This window comes from Bubalus kerabau, chromosome 5, assembly GCF_029407905.1.
Source record: "Bubalus kerabau isolate K-KA32 ecotype Philippines breed swamp buffalo chromosome 5, PCC_UOA_SB_1v2, whole genome shotgun sequence".
In the NCBI taxonomy this organism is placed as follows: domain Eukaryota; kingdom Metazoa; phylum Chordata; class Mammalia; order Artiodactyla; family Bovidae; genus Bubalus; species Bubalus kerabau.
In genome coordinates this window covers 81,578,042-81,595,218 of record NC_073628.1, presented here as the reverse complement: position 1 = coordinate 81,595,218, position 17,177 = coordinate 81,578,042, and positions in this window count along the sequence as shown.

Here is a 17,177-nt window from a genome sequence, read left to right as displayed (position 1 = left end):
CAGGATACATTATTGTTATATAATCCTAAAGATTGTAGAGGGAAAAAAAGTTTGTCCTTTCTTCCTCCTTGAGAATTCCAGACCACTCTCCCCTTGGGGACCCCTAGACTTCTTATCAACCTGCCTAGGAAATGACTCTCTCATATATATGTATGTAACTGAATTACTTTGCTATACAGAAGAAATCAACAAAACATTGTAAATAAACTATATTTCAATTAAATAAATAAAGGGGCTCCAAACCATGCCATAACCATAACAATAAAGAAAGCTCCCAGGTCTTTTACAGATAGCCAAGTCTATCGCAAGCATTATCCTGTCTAATATTCATAGCCATCTAGGAAATATAGCTTCTCCTGATTCTAGAAGTGCAGGGTAAGGATGACTCAACAAGAAAATCTGACCCAGGTTTTCTGACTCAAAGCATCACAATTCATCACAGTATAATTGATCAATTCCTACATTTATTACAAATCAAGTTAAAATTCACACACCATTTGAAAGTATACCATTGGGTGGGGCTTTGTACATTCACTGCTGCACAACCACCACCACTGACTCATTCCATGTGCCAGCAGATAGGAGATGTGAAAGTCCTTCCCCAGACCCACCCATGGCCAAATGGGCCAATCAGCTCTTCTTCCTCAGGTAGATGGTAGTTGGCAGACTCCAGAAGACACAAGAGAGAAGACCACAGCAGACATCCCGAGGAAGCAGAAGTTAGGTACCCAGAAGAAGGGAAGGGCGTTGCTTGGTAACCACTGTGTCACTGCAGATCAGAGCTGAACGAACTCCTGCAGCTGGAAGGACGAGGGCTGACCCTCTGGAATTACATGAGCTCTCCAGTAATTTTTCATTTCCCAGATGATGTCCACTCCACATGAAAAGAGCACATCCTACTGCTTAGCTGGTCTCTCTCTCCCCATGGATATCTCATAAACAATTTCAACTTAACTAAACACAAATTCTCCATGTTTCTCCTCAAAGTCGGCTCCCTTCCTCCACCCCCTCCCACTCCACTCTATTCCTCCAGACTCGCTGGCCTCCTTTCAACTCCTTTGCCTCACCTGGCTCCTCTTGCACCACAGAATCTGCAAGGAGGCTCCCTCAGAGCAGCAGTGTCTCTTCTAGGCTAGCACAGCTGCTCTAGGCACAGCTTCTTTGTGACAGTACACACAGACTGTGATGACTTCACTCATGTCTACGGCCAACTGAACTAAAAACTCCACTAGAGCAGAGACCCTCTATATTAGCCACAGCTCTGTACCCCAGCACGTAGCACAAAGCCTGACACTCAGCAGGGCAATAAATATTTGCTGAACAAATGAATTCAATTGGAGGAGGGAGGTACTATCTATCTATTTCAGTTGGGTTCAGTCGCTCAGTCGTGTCCGACTCTTTGCGACCCCATGAATCGCAGCATGCCAGGCCTTCCTGTCCATCACCAACTCCAAGAGTTCACCCAAACATTGTCCACCGAGTCGGTGATGCCATCCAGCCATCTCATCCTCTGTCGTCCCCTTCTCCTCCTGCCCCCAATCCCTCCCAGCATCAGAGTCTTTTCCAATGAGTCAACTCTTCACATGAGGTGGCCAAAGTATCAGAGTTTCAGCTTTAGCATCAGTCCTTCCAAAGAACACCCAGGACTGATCTCCTTTAGAATGGATTGGTTGGATCTCCTTGCAGTCCTAGGGACTCTCAAGAGTCTTCTGCAACATCACAGTTCAAAAGCATCAATTCTTCAGTGCTCAGCTTTCTTCACATTCCAACTTTCACATCCATACATGACTACTGGAAAAACCATAGCCTTGACTAGACGGACCTTTGTTGGCAAAGTAATGTCTCTGCTTTTCAATATACTACCTAGGTTGGTCATAACTTTCCTTCCAAGGAGTAAGCGTCTTTTAATTTCATGGCTGCAGTTACCATCTGCAGTGATTTTGGAGCCCCAAACAATAAAGTCTGACACTGTTTCCCCATCTATTTTCCCATGAAGTGATGGGACCGGATGCCATGATCTTCATTTTCTGAATGTGGAGCTTTAAGCCAACTTTTTCACTCTCCTCTTTCACTTTCATCAAGAGGCTTTTGAGTTCCTCTTCACTTTCTGCCATAAGGGTGGTGTCATCTGCATATCTGAGGTTATTGATATTTCTCCCAGCAATCTTGATTCCAGCTTGTGCTTCTTCCAGGCCAGCGTTTCTCATGATGTACTCTGCATGTAAGTTAAATAAGCAGGGTGACAATATACAGCCTTGACATACTCCTTTTCCTATTTGGAACCAGTCTGTTGTTCCATGTCCAGTTCTAACTGTTGCTTCCTGATCTGCATATAGGTTTCTCAAGAGGCAGGTCAGGTGATCTGGTATTCCCATCTCTTTCAGAATTTTCCACAGTTTATTGTGATCCACACAGTCAAAGGCTTGGGCATAGTCAATAAAGCAGAAATAGATGTTTTTCTGGAACTCGCTTGCTTTTTCAATGATCCAGCAGATGTTGGCAATTTGATCTCTGGTTCCTCTGCCTTTTCTAAAATCAGCTTGAACTTCCTGGAAGTTCACGGTTCATGTATTGCTGAAGCCTGGCTTGGAGAATTTTGAGCATTACTTTACTAGCGTGTGAGATGAGTGCAATTGTGTGGTAGTTTGAGCATTCTTTGGCATTGCCTTTCTTTGGGATTGGAATGAAAATTGACCTTTTCCAGTCCTGTGGCCACTGCTGAGTTTTCCAGATTTGCTGGCATATTGAGTGCAGCACTTTCACAGCATCATCTTCCAGGATTTGAAACAGCTCAACTGGAATTCCATCACCTCCACTAGCTTTGTTTGTAGTGATGCTTTCTAAGGCCCACTTGACTTCACCTTCCAGGTGAGTGGAATTCTGGCTCTAGGTGAGTGATCACACCATCATGATTATCTGGGTCATGAAGATCTTTTTTGTACAGTTCTTCTGTGTATTCTTGCCACCTCTTCTTAATATTACTGAGGTATAATTGGCATTTAACATTATGTTAGTTTCACGTGTACAACATAATGATTTGATTATGATCACCACCATAAGTCAGTTAACCTGTGTCATCATTTGTTGTTGTTCAGTTGCTCAGTTGTGTCTGACTCTTCGAAACCCCAAGGACTATAGCTGCCAGGCTCCTCTGTCCATGGGATTCTTCAGGCAAGAGTCCTGGAGTAGGTTGCCAATCCCTTCTCCAGGGGATCTTCCTGACCCAGGGATTGAACCCAGGTCTCCTGAAACTGCAGGTGGATTCTTTACTATCTGAGCCACCAGAGAAGCCTGGAAAGATGGCTGCTAGATGGCAGGTGTTCTTCTCCTTCCTGAGTTCCCTCAGGGCTCACTGGCTCACATCTGTTGCTGTTGTTCAGTCACTCAGTCGTGTCTGACTCTGCCCATGGACTGCAGCACGCCAGGCTTCCCTGTCCTTCACTATTTCCCAGTGTTTGCTCAAACTTATGTCCGTTGAGTCAATGATGACATTCAACCATCTCATCCTCTGTCCCCCTGCTTCTCCTCCTGCCCTCAGTCTTTCCCAGCATCATGGTCTTTTCCAATGAGTTGGCTCTTCACATCAGGTAGCTAAAGCATTGAAGCTTCAATTTCAGCATCAATCCTTCCAAGGAATATTCAGGGTTAATTTCCTTTACAATTGACTGGTTTGATCTCCCTGTTAACAAAAAAAATAAGGTTTCTTCTCCTGTGATGATTAGGACTGAAACCCTAATAGCTCTCTAGAAGACAGTAGCTGCAAAAAGAACCTCAAAAGAGCCACAGGAGTTAAGCTATCAAGTCATCAAGCTAGTGAGTGCATGGCTTCAACTTTGCAGAGACTTGGCAGGAATGGGTTTAAGAAAAAGGATTGCCAGGCAGTGTGTTGATCAGTGACTGCTTTCTGCTTTCAAAATGTAGGTTGAAGGAGGATCTGAATATGTGACACTGGCTATCTCAGACATATATTCTCTCAGCCTAGTGGTCTGAGAGCACTGCAAGGACAAGGGATAAATTAGGAGGACTTAGAGTGCTAAGGAAATATGTGTTGAATTCATTCATTCTAATCACTCGAACTACATAGCATGTCAAGGGGCTTGGTGATTTTTGAAATTCGGTATGAAAATGACATGAGATCTAATTTTTCAAGTCCTTTTAGTCAATTTTATCAATAAAAGATGTGAAACACCAACTCTGCTGGTAAAATAGAAATTACATGACCACAGCTTTCGAATCAACATCTGTGATAAGACATCCAAAAATCGACCCTGGTGACTTCTAAGACTAAAATCTGAAGGGCACAGTTACTGGTTTTACATTGTCCTTTCTCATCCAATGTGTTCAAATTTATTGTCTATTAAAATACTGCAGTAACAACAGATAATTTACATGGCATTTTGTTTCTGGGGTAGTGACAAGCACAAAGTAGAGTTACTGAAGGAATTCTGACCTGTCCTTTGCAGAAGGAAGAGGAAGTATATGAGACTCCATAACTCGGGGGGCCAGAGGAGAAAGGAACTGCATTCTGTCCTTCCTCACTCTCCTGGTCTCCAACCCCCACATACAGCTTTAGTCCTACTGAGCTCCCAAAACTACTGGGGAGGGCCAGGAGTGAGAGTGACCTGAATTAACTCCAATGCATGATGAAAGCAAATCATTCACAAATTATACTATAACATTAACAATCACTTGTGATACACCTTGTAACTCATCTGGACACCTGGTTGAGAAACTTAATATGGAGTTGACTGCTTTCCTGAAGGGGAAAAAAGAAAAAAAGATACACTGGCTTACCAGTCCACATTTACACATTACCACTCCCTGCTAACAAAGAGAGTAATTTAGCTTCCTTTCAACCTCTTTGTAGTTCTATCTCACTTAACACAATAACTATGTTCCTGGAAACCTGTGTGCATTTCATGTCTTGTAAATGGTACGGCACTTGAAAGGCACTAAGGGAGCTTCCTATTTAAAGGGATTCCAGGGACTTTCCTGGTGGCTCGGTGGCTAAGACTCAGTTCCCAAAGCAGGGGGCCCAGGTCCAATCCCTGGTCAGGGAACCAGATCCCACATGCTGCAACTAGGAATCCCGAGTGCCACAACTAAGGCCTGGTGCAGCCAAATTAGTTAATTAATTAATTAACAAAAAAATTAAAGGAATTCCACATTAAGAAAATACCAGAACTAGGGCTACCAAGACTTTGTGGCAACATGAAAAATGCTTATGACCCAGTGTTGAGAGGAAAAAAATAATCAAAATTGTGTGCACACTATGACTGCAATTTTTAAATAACATAGATGTACATATGATAAAATTTTGGAATGAAATTTACCAAAAATGATAGTAGTTACATTAGGAGATGGAATATGAGTTATTTGTGTCTCATTCTGCTTTCCAAACTTTCTGGAATGATGTTTTTAAAACTAAAAGTGTAAAGTAAAAGAAATATGTGCTGTATCTTATTGATAGGCTTGAATAATTATTCAGTCATGCTCTCTATCTGGATCTTTCTATGGCGAACTTCACTTAAGTTCAGGAAAACCTGTATTTCAAACATTCTAAAACCATTAATATTTCCCATTAAAATAAATCTTAGGGCTTTCTAGGTAGCTCAGTGGTAAAGAATCCTCCTGCCAAGCAGGAGACATGGGTTCAATCCCTGGGTAGGGAAGATCCCCTGGAGAAGGAAAGGGCAACCCACTCCAGTATTCTTGCCTGAGAAATCCCATGGACCGAGGAGACTGGCAGGTTACAGTCCATGGGGTCACAAAGAGTTGGACACAATTTAGTGACTAAACAACAGCAACAACAACAATCACATTAACTGACAACAAAAGTAATTTAACAAAATCCAATATCCATTTAACCAGCAAGTTAGGAATTGAGAGGAACTACCTCAATCTGATAGAACATCTGCAAAAAAACAGAATTTTAAATTTAACAATTAGAACAACCCTAAAGTCAATCAAAACTAAGATGTGAAGAAGAAAATTATTGGTAAACTAGAAAAGGACTGTTTCTCAATATGCAACTACTTAAGCAGTTTCAGTGCACAGACAGGCAAGAACAGGACTCTCTCATCTTTGTGCTTTGTTCTATATGGGGAACCATCTGCTCCCCTCTCCACCTCCTACCCCAGTGTTTACTTTTCATTATTTTTGCTAATAGCAGTCATATCCCTTCATTGAGCCCTTGGGGCACACTGAAACTACATTCAGAGAAGCGTCCCAGTTCTCTCCAGCCACCACCAAATATGTGCATAAACATACACACACACTCTCAATGTCAAACCTCAGGTAGGTTTGCTAAGGACAATTTTAAGAACCAAAAAGTGGCTTGTAAACTGTGGGGTCACGCAGAGTCGGACATGACTGAAGTGATTTAGCATAGCAAACTTCCTTTATGCTCTAGAAATATAAAATTTCCACATGTCTATTACATAAATCAGCCATCTACCCAACAACCTCTTTATTACCCACCATATTAAGTTGATATACATAAACTAACCAAATAACTTTCAACAAATTAATCCCTTTAAACAAAATAAATAAATAGAAGAAAGATTTTACTAGTAGGCTTAAGATGCTCTTGTCAACTAGTAACAAACAAAACACATTTTGTAGGTTGAACTAAAGGCCCTCGGATGAATGCCCTCACTATCCACAGAAATCATTGACTAAATCCTTGTAAATTGATTAGACGGCTCACTCTTCTCCATTCTGATATTATTCGATGTTATAATAAAACAGTCTAAGTCATTCAGGCTTGTCATAAACAAGATGGTCTCTGCCTTTCCCTCATATCTGCCTAAAGACCTCTGCCATAAACTCAGAAGAAAAATTGAAATTTTTGATAGTAACCTCAAAAACAGATTCAATAAAAACTGCAGCAGGTACTTTATTGATAGTACAATAAACAGACTCAAAAGTGCAGGCTTCCCCCCTGAGCTGACATCCACAGAAACATGCCTTGTCTGTATCAAGGACTTCTTGCTTTCTAGCTTGGAAAAAGATGAGCCCGTGAAAGTAGCCTACTTATCCTGAGATCGTGTGAAAAAAAAAAAAAAAGAATTTCTGGGATTAAGTGAACTGATTTAACTGTAGTTAATGTTCTATTTTTGAGTAGCTATATGAGAAAAAAACCCTTTTCTTTCTCTTTTATCTCTATCAGTTTAAGGTAGAGATACTTACATACTGCTGCTGCTGCTGCTGCTAAGTCGCTTCAGTCGTGTCTGACTCTGTGCGACCCCATAGACGGCAGCCCACCAGGCTCCGCCATCTCTGGGATTCTCCAGGCAAGAACACTGGAGTGGGTTGCCCTTTCCTTCTCCAATGCATGAAAGTGAAAAGTGAAAGTGAAGTCGCTCAGTCATTACATACTACATACTTTCATAAACTGGAACGAAACATTCTTTAAGTGGTGTATTATTCCAACATCCCTCAGATTTCATGGGAAAAAATTTTTTTATGAAAATTCTCCGTATATATTTTCAACGTAAAAAAACCTAGAGAAACTTAAAAAGAGCTTCTAAAGACTATTAATAGGCCTTATCAACAGTACCCAAAACAACAGTAACAATGGTTCGATATTATTCAAAATGCTTTTACCAAATTCCTCTATTTTTTATAATCATGTAGTTATTTACTCAGGCTTAGTAAAAATTCATTCTCTTTCCTATAAGGTTTGACTGGATAAATCCAATTTGCAACAGTAAGACTCAAATGTCATTTAATTACATAGGACAAGCTACCAGGACCAAGGACTGTACTTTACAGGTTGAAGGGAAATGCATGCAAACAGTAACATTCTAGTAAATATTTAACATCCAGCTCACCAAAGGGAAAAAAAGCATTTGCCGGTGTCTGTGGTCTAAACACTTCCATCGTGGCCAATTTTAACACGACATCACTAAACATGGACCTGGGAAGAGACATGCAATAACACACCATTATATAGTATTTTAACCACAGATGAATGGAAAAAGAAGTTGTGGTACATGTTCAATATCTTATAATAAACTATAATGGAAAGAATATGAAAAAGATTATACATATATCACTATGTTTGTATAACTGAATCATTTTTCTGTATACCAGAAACTAACAGAACATTACAAATCAACTATACTTCAATTTTTAAAAATAGCTTTTAAAAAGGTCATACAATAATTAGGAAGTGATAAGTTTTGAGTATTTATTATCACTGATTTAAATACAACCCATTTAATTATAAGTTACAAAGTTTAATTTCTGATAATGGCCATGTTTAATAAGCAGCTCCCAAAATTACTATAAATTTAGCAATGAGCTCTCATGAGCCAGCATGAACCAATTCCAGTATACCACTCTCAGGAAACTGTCCTGGAACTTATTCTATGGTTTAAAGAATATGAGCTTTTTAGGTAATAAAGAATTTCCTAGCAGGTCAGGAATTTGACAAACCTGAGTGTTGCAGACAGAGACCCTTACAGGCTACTAAATAGGTAAACCTCATAGAAACAAATTGGAAGGTCCTTATTCCTTAGCTCAATAGATGAGCTGATAAAGGCAATAAAATAATTCTGATACCTAAAAGTAAGTTATAACTGTAGAGGAGTTACAAGTTAATTCTTAAACCAGAACTGCTCCAGTTTTATTAATATATAACAAGGATGTCTTTGTATATTAACATCTCTTATACACTATATAAATAAAAGCAGTTAAATAAAACAAATCAAATGAGTTATACTGAATCAGATAATCTCGAAACAATTTATGAGGTCAAATCTGTATGTGAGTGAGACTTGACCATAAAGAATCCCAGAGACAAAATACACACACACACACACAAACACACACGCACACACACACACACACAAAACATGGTCACTGTATACACTTCTAGTCCTCAAAATATGAAATCTTGAATATTTCCTATGGGTTACTGCCTACCTAACAAAAATGTCTCTATACCTAACTTTTCTAATATCAATGTCTGAAGATATTTCTTGTCCTTTGTAAATATTAAAGTCATGCAAGAAAACTACTATTTTTCTACCATAAACACACTGACAGTAAACTCTGTGATTTGGTAATTTTTTTCCCTTTAAACATCTGCTGTATTTTTTTTTGCTCGATAAACCTATTTTTCTAAAGCCTAGTGTGCTCATTTGTTCAGCTGTGTCCAACTCTTTGTGACCCCATGAACTATAGCCCGCCAGGCTCCTCTGCCCATGGATTTTCCAGGCAAAAATACTGGAGCGGGTTGCCATTTTCTTCTCCAAGGGATCTTCCAGACCCAGAGATCGAACCTGCATCTCTTGCATCTCCTACATCAGCAGGTGAATTCTTTACCACTGTGCCACCTGGGAAGCCCCTCTAAAGCTTAGAGTCCCTTGCAAACCTCTTCTTAAGTAAAGTTCTTTTCTTTCCTAAATGCTTTTGTCTCTGAGTCTTTGTTTGACAATAACTTGCTTATTTGTCCCTATGTTTTTTGGTCCTACATATCTATCTAGTCATGGCCATGTGGCTCCTATCAGACCAAACTTCTCATGGAAAACAAATATAAACTCTGAGCTAAATATACAAGCAACTATCTGAAGATATTGAAGAGCAACTAAGAACAGGTAGATACTGAAAGGGAGTCAACATTTGGATGAAGAGAAAAGCACTGATGAGTTTCCATTTTTTATGACTTTTTCCCTGAGAGAAGGCCTCAAATTGCACTGTTCAATGCAGCTATTAGAAATAAAAGAAAAACTCAAAATCTTACTAGCTTGTAAAACCAGAGTCTGAGGGAAACACAGCTGCTGGAAAGCAAAGGGAGAAATCCTAAAAAGTAGCAAGCCAGGAAAGAGGAGACCTGAATCATGTGTATAAACTCTAGCCAGATCTCTGGCTGAGGTTGAAACTGTACATGTGTCAGGCCAACTTCAAGCAGAAGACTGAAAGAACCGAGCAGAAATTTGAGCCACCATTCACAGCAAGGAAGATAAAGTTTACAGTTGGAATTCAGCCAAGTTAACTGATTACTATTAAAAAAAGAAAAAATACTCTTCAGGGGGACATAGCAGAATTCAGAATCTCTATAACATATCATTCACAACATCCAGGACACAGTTCAAAATTACTTAACAGTCAGAGAAAATAGGAAGACATTACCTATTCTCAGGAAAAAAGCAGAATCAATGAAAGTCAATCCTGAAATGATTCACATATTGAAATTAGCAGATAAGAGTTATAAAACAATTATCATATCTTAAGTTCAAGGACACAGAGGAAAATATGCTCGTAATAAAAGAAAAACTAAGAAGTATCAACAGGTTACTAGAAGCCATAAAAAAGGACTAATTAGAAATGCTAGAATTTAAAAATATACATTTGAAATGTTAAAAAAGTACCCATTGGTGGAGAAGGAAATGACAATTTCCCAGTATTCTTGCCTGGGAAATCCCATGGACAGAGAAGCCTGGTGGACTATAGTCCTTGGAGTCGCAAAAGAGTTGGACATGACTTAGCAACTAAACAACAATAATAATAACATACCATACTTACAAGTAAATGCCAGATGGATTGAAAATTTTAATGTAAAAAGTAAAGGTATAATATCAAGACTAAACCAAAAAATTACTGAATGGGCTTAACAGCAGAATAAAAATAACAAGAAAGAGCCAGGGAACTTGAAGAAAGATTAATAGATTAATTATCTACTAATAATCTGATGCATAGAAGAAAAAAATAATTGAAATAATTAAAAGAACTTCAGGAACCTGTGGGACATTATCAAAAGATTTGTCATATACAACTAGAGTCCCATAAGGAGAAGAAGAATAAAATAAAGCAGACAAAATGCTTGAGGAAATAATAACCAAACATTTCCCATAATTGTTATATCCCCAGCTAGACCATAAGCTCAATGAAAGCAAGGAATTCTGAGTTGTACCTCTTTATTAATCCACATAGCACTAACAAAGGCTGCATAGTGGGTTCTCAATTAATACATATTTATACATTCAGCATCAAGAATGATTATTTATTGAGTGCCTGCTGTGTGTAAAACATGATGAAAGGTGCTACAGACACAAAGATGCTTTAGTTACAGCCACTGTGCTTAATGAAGAAAATTTTGAAAAAGATAAAAGAGAGAAGCCTCAATTATTTTGAAGGAGGAAAGGGTTTCCAACGGCTCCTGTTTTTCATTTTTCCCTAGGCAATTCATTATGATTTTATCTAACTTGCTTACTGTTATCCCTGCTAAAAGGAGAATCAGTTCAGTTCAGTCGCTCAGTCATGTCCGACTCTTTGCAACCCCATGAATCGCAGCACACCAGGCCTCCCTGTCCATCACCAACTCCCGGAGTTCACTCAGACTCACGTCCATCGAGTCAGTGATGCCATCCAGCCATCTCATCCTCTGTCGTCCCCTTCTCCTCCTGCCCCCATCCCTCCCAGCATCAGAGTCTTTTCCAATGAGTCAACTTTTCACATGAGGTGGCCAAAGTACTGGAGTTTCAGCTTCAGCATCAGTCCTTCCAATGAACACCCAGGACTGATCTCCTGGAGATCAAAAGGAGAATATAACAGTGTAAATCCAGAGTGAGAGGGGTTCTCGCATCAGAGGCCATGGTTATAGGTATTACATTCCAGAGCCTGTTCAAACAGTCCTATTCTCCCCAACTTGGTTCAATTAGGACAAACAGGGGAGACACTTCTGAACAAATTTTCACTATTTTTTTTTTACATTTGCCTCTGGCTTTCAGGCAGAACTTATGTCCTCTAGACACTTGATCAGTAAGGACATATTTTTATACCTCAGCAAAATATGGGAGGAAACAGCTGAGAAAGAAAACTTCTACACTTTGGGAAGAATACACAGAAATGTGCATACCTCTCCAGAACCTGGAGTGTATAAGATAAAAAGAATTATGTGTGTATATGTGTGTGAGAGAGAGAGGGAGAGAAACAGAGACAGAGAAACAGAGAGAGAGAGAGAACACTGAGAGAGACAAAGCAGGACTCAACATTCCTTTCTCTGTGTGAAAGCTTGAAGCACTTCACTCAGTTTGTTTAAAAACTATCCACTAACAGTCTGTGATTCTGAGAGCCAGTCTGTCCACAAATAAACTCAGCAAAACACCACAAAAGAGATGTACTGGTCTGATATGCTCATTTCAAGTATGACCATGTATGTAAGGACATGGTTTGGGGCTCAAAGCCCAAACCTAGATGCCTGGAACCATGAATTCAGTAAATCCCCTTGAAATGAGCTGCTGGAAATGTCTTGTTTCTGTTAAAAAATAGAACTCACTCATAAAGATATAAGCAGAAATTAGATTTTGGTATGTTTGCAGGAGCCTCTGAGTCCAGGAAGTGGCATTTATGACTTTGGTTATGAATCTGTCTGTGACTTTAGTCAGTATTTTAGTCTCTCTGGTGCCTCTTTAGTCAGTCGATTGGGGATAATACTCTTTGCTATCCATTTCACAGCACGGCTACATCTGTCATGATCATAATAGCTGTCATTTGTCGAGTTACTACTATGCATCAGACACTGGGATAAGCACTCTGCTTGCATTATTTGCAATCCTGACAGTAATCCTGAAGATGGGTGTTATTCAATTTACAGATGATGATGCTGACTCTCCAAGAGGTTTAGCAACTTTGGAAAAGTCACACCAACTGGTAAGTAGTGGCGTCAGGATTCTCTCAGATACCTTTCACTACATTATGCTTGCTTGCTTTTATTCCTTAAGCATAGTTGAAATATAAAGAACACTCGAGGTACACATATATACATATGGGGGAAAAAGGGAAGAAACTTAGGAAATGTATTCCAGGAGTGTAAACCTAGACTGAATATAAGACATGGCCTAAATCAACCAGAGGCTAGAAACAAATCACAGAGCAAAGGCTACAGGCTGAGCTTAAGGACTGTGCATAAAACATAAAGGGAAAGGGTAACTGAGATGCTTGCAGTTATCACCTGGAACTCACTGGAGGCTCTTAGTTTTCATGTTGCATGCATCCTAACTGGGATTAAAAACCAAGAGTCCTACACACACACACACACACACACACACACACCCCACAAGACAAAACGGGTTATGCGTCTCCCTACCACATGATATCTAATGTAACTTGAAAATAAGTCTCTAATGTTTGCAAATCAGAAGCATTAGAAAAATAAAGTTTCTACATCACCTATATCCCAATTTTAAAAAGAAAAAAACTTTTTTTTTTAAAGAAAAATACAATTTCATAAGTTAATGATTGTCGATTGGTATGTGGAAATACCCATTGTATCAGTCTCGCTGTATTTTTGCAGGCTTAAAATTTTCCATAATTAAAGTTTTAAAAGAAAGAAAGGTGGGAAATGAAGGGAAAGGAAGAAAAGAGGGAAAGAAAGAATAGCCATCTTCTTGAGATGGAAGAAGAGTGATGTGTGAAAACAAAGAAACTCTGATTTAAAAATGACTTAAGAAAGAACTTCTTTCCCCCAGTTCAACAATAGTTCTAGGATTTCAAGAGGACAAAACTCAGGAAAGAAAGGAAAAGATCCTCCTGTTAAAACCTGAGAGTGTTTTTTCAAGAAATGTAGGACTCTAAATCACCAAGAAAAGCCAGTATCTTGGAAAATACACCAGAGTGACCCAATACAGAGGAGCTGAGAAGGAGTACACAAGGAGTTCATGAGAAAAGGGCAAGTTTTTAACAGAGAACTGTTCCCAATGAACATAAAGGTATCTAAGAACAAAGTCCAAAATATTAAAATATATTAATATATTTGTATATATATCAAAAATATATCTATAGTGATGTCTCAGGGAACCAGTCTGTTTAAGCCCTTATCAGGGCTTCCACATAGTTATTCATTTTGCCTTGGTTGATCCTATTGTTTGCTGCATTGGCATGAGACGGTCAACTGTGGCTGTTACCTCCTTTCATCCAATCCTAGCTTATAAACCAGTGATTCCCAAACTTCAAGTTAAGACAGATTGTTTATTTGATTTGGTGGAACTTGTTCTTTTTTTTTTTTCTCCCTAAAGGAAAAAAGCTGTATGATGTTTTAAAAAAACTAAGCAAAAATAACAGTTCTGATAATTATTTAAAATATCTTTCAATATTAATAAGAATACAAAAATACTCAGCACTCAAAATGGTGAAACTAACAATGTCTGGCATTCAGTCAAAGATTACCAGACACAGAAAGAAACAGAAAAAACTTACTCTTAAAGAGAATGATAAGTCAAAATAAGCTGAGCCAGAACTGACCCAGAGGTTTTGTGTCCAAAAATATAAAAATAATAATAGTTGTATTATATATCTTCAGAATTTTAGTTAATACATGAAAGATATTTTTAAAGACTCTTAGCTAACTTCTAGACACCCATAAATCAATGGAACAGAATAAAGAGCCTAGAAATAAAACCATGCATATTTCATCAATTAATTTATGACAAAAGAGCAAAAATGCAAAATGGAGAGAGAATAGTCTCTTCAGTAAGTGGTAATGGGAAAACTGGGTAGCTACACAAAAAGAATGACTGGACCATTATCTTACATCATACACAAAAATCAACTCAAAATGAACTGAAGACGTAAATGTAAGACCTGAAACCATAAAATTTCTGGAAGAAAACATTGGAAGTAAGCTCTTTGACATCACTCTTGCCAATGACCTTTTGGATTTGGTGCCAAAAGCAAAAGCAAAAATAAAAATGGAACTACATCAAACTAAAAAGTTCCTGCACAGGAAAAGGAACAATCAACAAAATTAAAAGGTAACCTACAGAATGAGAGAAAATAACAGCATAAAATATACATGACTCCTCGTGCACTGTCAGTGGGAATGTAAATTGGTGCACCCATTATGGGACACAGTATGGAAACTCCATAAAACTTAAAAATAAATTAAAATTTTTTTAATAGAAAAAATTAAAAATAGAACTACTATGCTCTATCAATTCCACTCTGGGTATATGTTGTTGTTGTTCAGTCGCTAAGTCCTATCCAATTCTTTGCGACCCCATGGACTACAGCAGGCCAGGCTCCCCTGTCCTTTACTATCTCCCAGAGTTTGCTCAGATTCATGACCAATGAGTCAGTGATGCTATCTAACATCTCATCCTCTGCTGCCCCCTTATCTTTGTGCCTTCAATCTTTCCCAGCATCAGGGTCTTTTCCAATGAATCGGTTCTTCACATCAGGTGGCCAAAGTATTGGATCTTCAGCTTCAGCATCAGCTCTTCATGAATATTCAAGGTTAACTTCCCTTAGGATTGACTAGTTTGATCTTCTTGCTGTCCAAGAGACTCTCTAGAGTCTTCTCCAGCACCACGGTTCAGAAGCATCAATTCTTCACTGCTCAACCTTCTTTATGATCCAACTTTTACATCTGTTGGACTACTGGAAAAACCTAGCTTTGACTATATGGACTTTTATGTGTCCAGGTGGCCCTAGTGAAAAAGAACGCACCTGCCAGTGCAGAAGACATAAGAGATGTGGGTTTGATCCCCAGGTTGGGAAGATCCCCTGGAGGAGGAAATGGCAACCCACTCCAGTATTCTTGCCTGGAGAATCCCATGGACAAAGGAGCCTGGTGGGCTACAGTCCACTGGGTTGCAAAGAGTTGGACATGACTGAGGCGACTTAGCAGGCAGGCATATGGACATTTGTTGGCAAAGTGATGTCTCTGCTTTTTGATATGCTGTCTAGGTTTGTCATAGTTTTTCTGATAAAATAGATAACTAATGAGAACCTATTGTATAGCACAGAGAACTCCACTCAATGCTCAATGGTGACCTAAAAAAAGAAGGGATATATCTATATATATAGCCAATTCGCTTCGCAGTACAGCAGAAATGAACACAACATTGTACATCAACTATACTCCAAAAAAATCAATAAAAAATAAATAGATGTAGTTTATTGTATGTCAATTATACCTTGATAAACTGACTTTTAAGATGACTCAGAGATCAAAAAATACATGGTTCATCTGATACTAACAAGCTCACCATGCTGGTGGGCAGGGGAGCTGAACTAAGGGCCTCAACCCAGCTTTCTCTGAGCTCAGTACCAGGGCTTTTCACGAGCTCCAAATGTGTTTTGGTTTTGTTTGTTTGTTTTGTTGCCACGCTGGGCAGCTTGCAGGACGTTAGGTCTCTGACCACGGACTGAACCCAGGCCACAGCAGTGAAAGCATCAGGTCCTAGACACTGAACCACCAGGGAATTCCCCATTCATCCATTTTACAAAGGCAATGCCTGGTTTTCCCCTCTGTGTCCTTAGGAGCCTTCCTCACCGCTATCCACATATTTAAACTGAAGCTAAGGCAACCAAATATGTGCTTCTGAAACTCCACTCCACTTTGAGGAACACTTAAAATCAGTAATTTAAGAACAACAGCCCAACCAGATCTATATTACTATGTGCACAGAGTCCTACCAGAGGAACAACCCCTAACCCCAGAGATTCAATCTGTGTTATTTCTATTCTTTATTAAGAACTATTTGTCCCCATGCCATAATATAGATGAGAAACAAGGAAACACCTGGTTATCACAGAAGGTCGCTATTATCTGTTACCATGAAGTTTGGCTTCACATAAGAAAGTCCAGTTGTTCACACAGGTGGGTTTCTTTTCTCACTTTATTGAGAGTAAAGCAGTCAAACTGTTTTGGCAGCTCCATGAAGTCACCGGGTCTCAGCCTTCTTCTGTCTCCCCAAGCATGTGTTTTCCATCCTCAAGGTCACATGGTGTTGGCTGGAGAGCTTTGATCTGAGCAGGAGGAGGAAGGAAGGAGGAAAGGAGAGGTACCTTGATTTTCCAGGAAGGTAGAAGTGGGGACTACCTGGAGGAAGGAGAGGTGGATCACCAAGAGTGATCCAGGAATGCCTGACTTTGGAAGTCAAAAGATGGTGGACACTAGGGCCAATCCTGAGAGAGCACTTGTGCTGTCTTGCACCTTGAGGGACTCCTAAAAGAGTTCATCACTAGACCATCCACTGCTTAAGATTCAAGCTCCCAATGCAGGGGACATGGATTTGATCTGTGGTGAGGAAACTAAGATCCTGCATGCCACATGGTGGGGCAAAAAAAAAAAAAAGAGTTAATCACTGGAGCTGAAACATGTTCTCTGGGTATAAAGACCAATAATCGAGTGCAGTGCTGAGAGATTTTCTTTCCCTGAAGAGCTG